The sequence below is a fragment of the Xyrauchen texanus genome, chromosome 18 (genome assembly GCF_025860055.1).
Source record: "Xyrauchen texanus isolate HMW12.3.18 chromosome 18, RBS_HiC_50CHRs, whole genome shotgun sequence".
Lineage (NCBI taxonomy): Eukaryota > Metazoa > Chordata > Actinopteri > Cypriniformes > Catostomidae > Xyrauchen > Xyrauchen texanus.
The window spans coordinates 44,540,462-44,549,115 of record NC_068293.1 but is presented as its reverse complement, the minus strand read 5'-3'; positions in this window follow the sequence as shown (position 1 = coordinate 44,549,115).

Below are 8,654 nucleotides of genomic sequence, written 5' to 3'. Positions count from 1 at the left end.
TAGGGTCAAGGGTCTTGCTCAAGTGCCCAACAGTGGCATCTTGGGTGGGGCTTGTGTGTGTGTGTGTGTGTCCGATACCTTAGTGTGGTTGTGTGCGTGTTTTGTGTTGTGTGTGTGTCTGTCACCTGTGTGTGTGTGTGTGTGTGTGTGTGTGTGTGTGTGTCCGACACCTGTGTGTGTGTGTGTGTGTGTGTGTGTGTCCGACACCTGTGTGTGTGTGTGTGTGTGTGTGTATGTGTGTGTCCGACACCTGTGTGTGTGTGTGTGTGTGTGTGTGTGTGTGTGTGTGTGTGTGTGTGTGTGTGTGTGTGTGTGTGTGTGTGTGTGTGAGTGTGTATTTATCACTTTGTGGGGACCAAATGTCCCCATAAGGATAGTAAAACCCGAAATTTTTGACCTTGTGGGGACATTTTGTCGGTCCCCATGAGGAAAACAGCTTATAAATCATACTAAATTTAGTTTTTTGAAAATGTAAAAATGCAGAAAGTTTTCTGTGAGGGTTAGGTTTAGGGGTAGGGTTAGGTTTAGGGGATAGAATATAAAGTTTGTACAGTATAAAAACCATTATGTCTATGGAAAGTCCCCATAAAACATGGAAACACAACATGTGTGTGTGTGTGTGTGTGTGTGTGTGTGTGTGTGTGTGTGTGTGTGTGTGTGTGTGTGTGTGTGTGTGTGTGTGTGTGTGTGTATGGAGGAAAGGAGGAGGCGAGAACCGGCTTGACGATATAAATGATAGTTCAGTATAAAACTGAACCAAAAGACAAATACACACACGGGTGTCGGACGTAACTCTCTCTCTCTCTCTCTCTCTCTCTCTCTCAGCCTGATTAGGGGCCGGGTGTGCGGAATCACGATCCACCCTCCACATCATTTCAGAAAAAGTTTAACAATTTATTCGTCCGTTAACTATATGTATCATGCCAATTTAATCATTAATCAATTCAGAAATAATCAATACAGAACATCCAAAGCACAAAGATGATTCTTAAGGGTAAGAGATGCACACTTGGCTTCTGCAGAGTACGTACACTGTTGGCACTACGGGCATTTTCCACTGATCAATGAGCTAAATTGCCTAAAATACACAGACTGTCAAAACCAAATGGTAAACAAAAGGAATGAATGGATTCAGTGGGAGGTGGTGATTTACATTGAGATCCCGCAGCAGACACACCTCCACAGCAGAGACATTATAGCTGGGATAAAAATGTTTGGTGCTGATTTATGCTGATAGTTCCAAAGGCAATTATATGCACCGATTAAGTGGCAAAAAAGATATATCAGTGTTGTGATGGGGCGGCTGAGCACTGGTTTGTGAATGGAGAGCGAGGCCAGGAGGAATAGATGGTTAGGACACGCCAATGTGTATAATTTCCCTAACAGCAGTTCTGTTTTAGTGAGCGGCGTTGGGGAGATAAAAAGGGAGACGGGACGCCCAGAGAGGGGGGAGAGTAGCACGCAGCAGTGTGTGTGTGTGTGTGTGTGTGATAGAGACTAACGTTCACTCGGCTCCCGCCTCCTCCAATCACTCATTAACACCTCTAGTTAACACTTTAATGCTTGAGAACATATTTAAAAGAAGTGCTTCTGAAGCTCGACCCTCAGACAACAGTCTTTCCTGATAGCTGAAGATCGTCTGCCTTTTTCAGTGGCTAACGAGAGCGTGAGCTGCAATGATGCACTGAGTCGAGTATAGACATGCATGTACTGTAGACGCAGTGAAACGTGTCTCTTTGTGTATTGTGTTCCCTATAATCACGCTGTGCTATTGAAACACACTCCAGGTAAATGTGTGCTCGCTCAAGGTCCAAATACTTCACTGAAATTGCTTTTGCCAGAATCGGCTGAAAATGCTAATAAATATTTCATCAGGGACGCTGTAATCATGAGCAGAATGATAAAAACTTCAGCTGCCGAAACAACAGCAGCAGCATTCCTCATGCAAACTACTGATATCAGTGCTGAGACATCAAGGAGAATCAGCTTGAACTCGCTTCAACCAGATTATTTACTTCTAAAAAGCTTAAATTGTTTATTGATTTTAGCAAAAGGCAGAACAGAATCATTATAAGCAGGTAACCCACCTCCACGTGCCAATAATGGATTAACTAGCTGCCACATACTGAAATATAATGTGTATATATGTAGTATATGAAGTTAAAAGTCCCATAGACTTGTATTGAAGGTAGAACCTGAGCCATATCTAAAGACCAGAACATCATAGGAACACTATTATCCATTAAACAACCTCCTTTCAACATTTCAAACACATCTGTTATTTAAAGGGACAGTTCACCCAAAAATGAAAATTCTCTCATTATTTATTCACCCTCATGCCATCCCAGATGTGTGACTTTCTTTCTTCTGCAGAACACATTTGAAGATTTTTAGTAGAATATTTCAGCTCTGTATGCCCATATGATGCAAGTGAATGGTGACCAGAACTTTTTAGGTCCAAAAAAAGCACATAAAGGCAGCATAAAAGTAATCCATAAGACTCCAATGGTTTAATTAATGTCTTCAGAAGAGAAATGATAGGTGCGGGTGAGAAACAGATACATTTTTAAGTGTTTTTTAACCATAAATCTCCACTTTAACTTTCACATACAACTCCAGTGGTTTAATCTATGTCTTCAGAAGAGATATGATAGGTGTGGGTAAAAAACAGATCAATATTTAGGTCCTTTTGTTTACTCTAAATCTCCACTTTCACTTTTACACCCAAAAGTCACATGTGGTGCATGTTTAGTTTAAAGTTTGCATCTAAAAGTGAAAGTTAAAGTGAAGATTTATAGTAGAAATGGACTTAAATATTGACCTGTTTCTCACCCGCACCTATCATATCACTTATGAAGACATGGATTAAACCACTGAAGTCTTATGGATTACTTTTATGCTGCATTTATGTGCTTTTTGAAACTTCAAAGTTCTGATCACCATTCACTTGCTATGTCTATGTCTGTCTATGGACCTACAGATCTACATTTGTGTTCTGCAGAAGAAAGAAAGCCATACACATCTGGGATGGCATGAGGGTGAGAAAATTATGACAGAATTTTCATTTTTGGCTGAACTGTCCCTTTAAGAAAAGTACAATATTTCCCCTGTGAAGCAGACGTTGAAAGATTGATGCTTGTACCTTTATGATAAACACACTGGACCACTGCAATTCTCATGTCGGGTCTTTCCAAAAAAGCCTGGCAGATTTCTGTAATGAAAAATTCAGCAGTATGAGCACTGCAGACAGACAGCATGCGTAACAACTGCTCATTTGAGAGGTTTTGAATACTTTAAATGGTGTTTGAATTTGGGGTTTAAGGTTGCTCATTTATGACAGTGATTATTATATTACAAGTCACAACCCAAAAACGTTTTGCAGTTAAACATACATTATAGTTAAAAACTAATAGAGTAAAACATCACAGAATTCATCAAATCCATCACTACGTTAAACTGATGTTTGTGCCGTCGTTTTCCCTCCAAAATGATTTTAGGATTTTAGGAGTGAACGCACTTAAATGCATAGAGAGCTACAGGATGCTCCCTTGCTCCCTATTTAGTGCATGACTTAACCTCCAGTGTGCTGTCTGTCTGTGCTGGTCTCAGAACAGTTATAGGAGAGCTATAGGATGCTCCCTTGCTCCCTATTTAGTGCATGACTTAACCTCCAGTGTGCTGTCTGTCTGCGCTGCTCTCAGAACAGTTATAGAGAGATATAGGATGCTCCCTTGCTCCCTATTTAGTGAATGACTTAACCTCCAGTGTGCTGTCTGTCTGCACTGGTCTCAGAACAGTTATAGAGAGCTATAGGATGCTCAATTGCTCCCTATTTAGTGAATGACTTAACCTCCAGTGTGCTGTCTGTCTGCACTGGTCTCAGAACAGTTATAGAGAGCTATAAGATGCTCGCTTGCTCCCTATTTAGTGAATGACTTAACCTCCAGTGTGCTGTCTGTCTGCACTGGTCTCAGAACAGTTATAGAGAGCTATAAGATGCTCGCTTGCTCCCTATTTAGTGCATGACTTAACCTCCAGTGTGCTGTCTGTCTGCACTGGTCTCAGAACAGTTATAGAGAGCTATAAGATGCTCGCTTGCTCCCTATTTAGTGCATGACTTAACCTCCAGTGTGCTGTCTGTCTGCACTGGTCTCAGAACAGTTATAGAGAGCTATAGGATGCTCCCTTGCTCCCTATTTAGTGAACGACTTAACCTCCAGTGTGCTGTCTGTCTGCACTGGTCTCAGAACAGTTATAGAGAGCTATAGGATGCTCCCTTGCTCCCTATTTAGTGAACGACTTAACCTCCAGTGTGCTGTCTGTCTGCACTGGTCTCAGAACAGTTATAGAGAGCTATAGGATGCTCCCTTGCTCCCTTTTTAGTGCATGACTTAACCTCCAGTGTGCTGTCTGTCTGCACTGGTCTCAGAACAGTTATAGAGAGCTATAGGATGCTCCCTTGCTCCCTTTTTAGTGCATGACTTAACCTCCAGTGTGCTGTCTGTCTGCACTGGTCTCAGAACAGTTATAGAGAGCTATAGGATGCTCCCTTGCTCCCTTTTTAGTGCATGACTTAACCTCCAGTGTGCTGTCTGTCTGCACTGGTCTCAGAACAGTTATAGAGAGCTATAGGATGCTCCCTTGCTCCCTTTTTAGTGCATGACTTAACCTCCAGTGTGCTGTCTGTCTGCACTGGTCTCAGAACAGTTATAGAGAGCTATAGGATGCTCCCTTGCTCCCTATTTAGTGAATGACTTAACCTCCAGTGTGCTGTCTGTCTGCACTGGTCTCAGAACAGTTTGAAATGCAGCTTATTTTTATCATAACTCCATATAAAGACTCTGAAAGACACATTTATAAGCTTTTGCATGAATACATTTATTCTCATTGTGATAATGTACAGAAAATATAGGAATGTGTTTACTAATGTTAATGAATACAACCGTAATGTACAGTGAGAACAAAATATAATATAACAAAATGTATATTAAAATGAAGTCAGATGACCCACAGATGTGTTAATGTTGAAAACTATTCAAAATAATTCAAATAGATTTTTTTTTTCTTCAACTTTTGAGGGAATAAAGTCCCAAAATCCACGTATGTGGACATCATGTTCATCAGCGCACTGACATGTGAAAAATTATCCTATTCTTTTAAAGCGGCATATCAGATGAAACTAGAGACTCTCCTCTTTACAACCAAATAGGTTTCACTCGAATAACTTAAAGAGGTTTCTTACCAGAGGCACTTTTGTTGGCACTGTGCCCGTAGAAGCTCTTCACAGAAATCAACGTCATGCTGTTGTGTCACGTGACGCGGTACAACAGAAGGTTGACTCTTAAATGACAGTGTAGAGTCTTTATGATCAGTATTCAGTGTGTTCAAATTCATTTAAATGATGCACTGTGTACTGTGAACATATTTAAAATACAAAATATAAGAAACAGTATTCCTGTCTCCCTCATGTCTCCCAAGGACTCTTATTTTGAAGTTTCCCCCCAGACTACATTTCCCATTGTGCACTGCCCTCATCACTTCCATCTGTTTCCTATCATCCTGGCCTGTCCTTTAGTCCATCATCTGCCTTTGTTGGTATAAATACCCTCTTGTTCTGTTCGCTGTCAGTTCTTGTGTGTTGAGTTGTTTTGATGTCTTCCAATCCGGTGTCAATAATTAAATATCTTAAGTTACTCTTGCGACTCGACTCCGTTACCAACGTTACAGTTCCATGACAGTTACGATTTAAATCATTGATAATTAGAATACAGTTACATTCAAAAGTATTTTGAGTACTGAAGAGATTACTTTGCATTTTATTGTCATTTGTTTCATTTCATATTTAGTGCTTTCAGATGTAAAACATTTATATATATATAAATGATCCAGAGTGCATTTGAACAGCGGTGAAACACTTTCTGATGATGTGTTCATTCATACGAGCAGACAGAGAAGTACTTTTAAGTAAGTTTGGAGAAGAAGAAATAGAAATAAACCTTGTGTAAACTGTTAGCTTCACGCTAAGCTAAAATGCTATTTTACATGCACATGTGACCAGATACGATCATATTTATTATCAAGAAAATTCACGTTAGAACATAATTACTTTTTTCTAGTAAGACCTTTGATATTATGGCAAAAGTCATATTCTTGATAATAATGTTTATATTGTATTCCTGTTAAAATATCTAAAAATCCTTAAAACAACACCGCATAAGATATTTGGGTTTTTCAGAGAATGTATTTTTAACACGTGTATTTTGAGTTTTTATAGACAAAACAAGTGAAAAAAATCTACAAGTGCTGAAGAAGTAATCCAAAATATTTAGATTACATTACTGACCTCGAGTAATCTAACGGAATATGTTACAAATGACATTTTACAGCATGTAATCTGTAATCTGTAGTGGAATACATTTCAAAAGTAACCCTCCTGCGAATAGCAAAGCCAAAGTCCCAGATGCACACATGTGGACGCGGGATGGATAATGCACAGGACAATAACGTTTTACTGACACATACAGTTGAATATTAGATTAAAACTGCTCTGATTAATCTTTATTAGTTTCACGCCTCTGCTTCTGTCCAATTATGTTTTTTATTGTCAAGCAGACATAAACCGCAGATGTCCGGTCAGTTTTTAAGGTTTTGAACAACATTTAGTAAATAAGTGTCACTGAAACGGTGACACTGCCCCCAGTGGCGGAGCAGGGGTGTGGCCAGAGGTGGGCGTGGCCAGGGGTGGGCGTGGCCACCATGGACCCCATTGGCAACCCCACTCGTTGTAGTCATGTTACTGCTAACAAAAAAATCAGCTAATTCCCTAATTCTGAAAAAAATATTAATAACATAATACAATAGCAAAAATGACGGAGCAGATGAGCAAAATCTAAGTTTATTTCATTTTAGAAAAAGCAGCAAAAATTCCATAAAATCTTTCCGTCAACAAACCTTTCAATGAGGCAAAACAAAAATCATACAGGTGTTGCATACAGAGTCAAGAATGAGGGAAAACCCCCGAGATTTACAGAAGCATCCGATTTAGAGCGCGTTTGAAACATTTACATTTCCATCATTAACCATCATTCCAGCATCAAGGACTGACACGATGGACTTCGTTTTTAACAATATATTTACTAAGCCGAAAGATATGGCAACACTTTCTGTGGATGTGCATGAACTCAATGGGCAGAAACGACAGATGATGCAAACCCCATCAGTGTCACTCCACTGCCAGAAACCCCTAAAGTAGTTATGAAAAATAAATAAATAAATAACTATATAAATAATGTCAATTTACGAGTCATTCAAAGCAGTTTTGTTTTGTCAAAATGGTTTATAGATCCAGGCGTAAACAAAAACAAATCAATAACAATAAAAAAAGCATCAATAGATCAATGCAAAAATGAGATTAGACTATGAATACACCAGACCAGAAACAATACAAAACCTCTTCAAGGACTATATAAATCTTTATGCAGTCGGATGGCAAGAACAAAAACGGTTGTAAAAACACTACCGGTATATTGCATTGGCACAGAAAACAATATGCAAACATCCTGGTAACGACAGATTACATTCACAGGAAGTTGTTTACCATCTTCACTGACTTCCCGACTCGCTTTTCCTGGACAAACAGATGCAACTCCGTTTGGTGCTGCGAGCGGAACAGAAACTGCCCACATCACCTTAAAATAGAAGAAAAACTGTATATATGGGTTTCCCTCAGATTTGTTTGGCGTTATGGAATAAGAGATTGAAAATGAAGGACTACATTACATACTGTCACATACAGCACATGATTAAAGTGTTGAAAATAGGCTGGCAAACGTACATTCAGAACTGTACAAGAAAAAATGAACAGAAGTCCTAAAAAGACAGATTAATTCAAAGCAATACTGCAAGCTGAGAATGTTCATTTACCATTGAGTCTATGCTATATACATTATGCACTAAAATAATATACAGTATGACCACTGCCGATCGAAGGCAATCGCTCTCTTGATACAAGTCCGTTAAAATGTCTTTATTTACTCATTTCCATGTCATTCCAGATTCCCGAAGATGTTAGTTTGCGACACATTCCAGAAACAATGCGGTTTTAGCGTCCGTGAACATCCAACTAAGTGCAACGGATTTGAGAGAAAATTAAGGGAAGGTTATCCGTGAATAATTCCTTAAATTTGGGTCTGATTCCTCACACAGAGCTGTCCTTAGGATTGAAGACTTGGGAATATTGTGCATATGTCTTATGGGCTGTTTTGCCAGACGTGGTCGCTATGATCTGCTCTAAGATACATCAAATAAAATAGAAAATCTCCTTTTGTGTTCCGCTGAATAAAAATAAAACATGCCACTTTGGAACACCATGAGAGCAAATAATGAGTAACTCTGAACCCTCTCGAGTGTGTGGCACAATGTTGTTTAAATTGCTTCCCGATCTCTTGTTTAAGATGTTTATGCTTGTGGCTCCTCAGAAGAGTTTGAGCTCTTATTTGTTGAAATCACAAACTATTAAAGAACTTGGCTGGCACGATGTTTGATGCACTCACTGAAGGTGTATCTATGGCACGTATACAAAAACGGGACAATCAGGAGAAACTGATATATTCACCCCAGTGATCAATGCTACTGGTTCTATTGCTGGTAAGCAC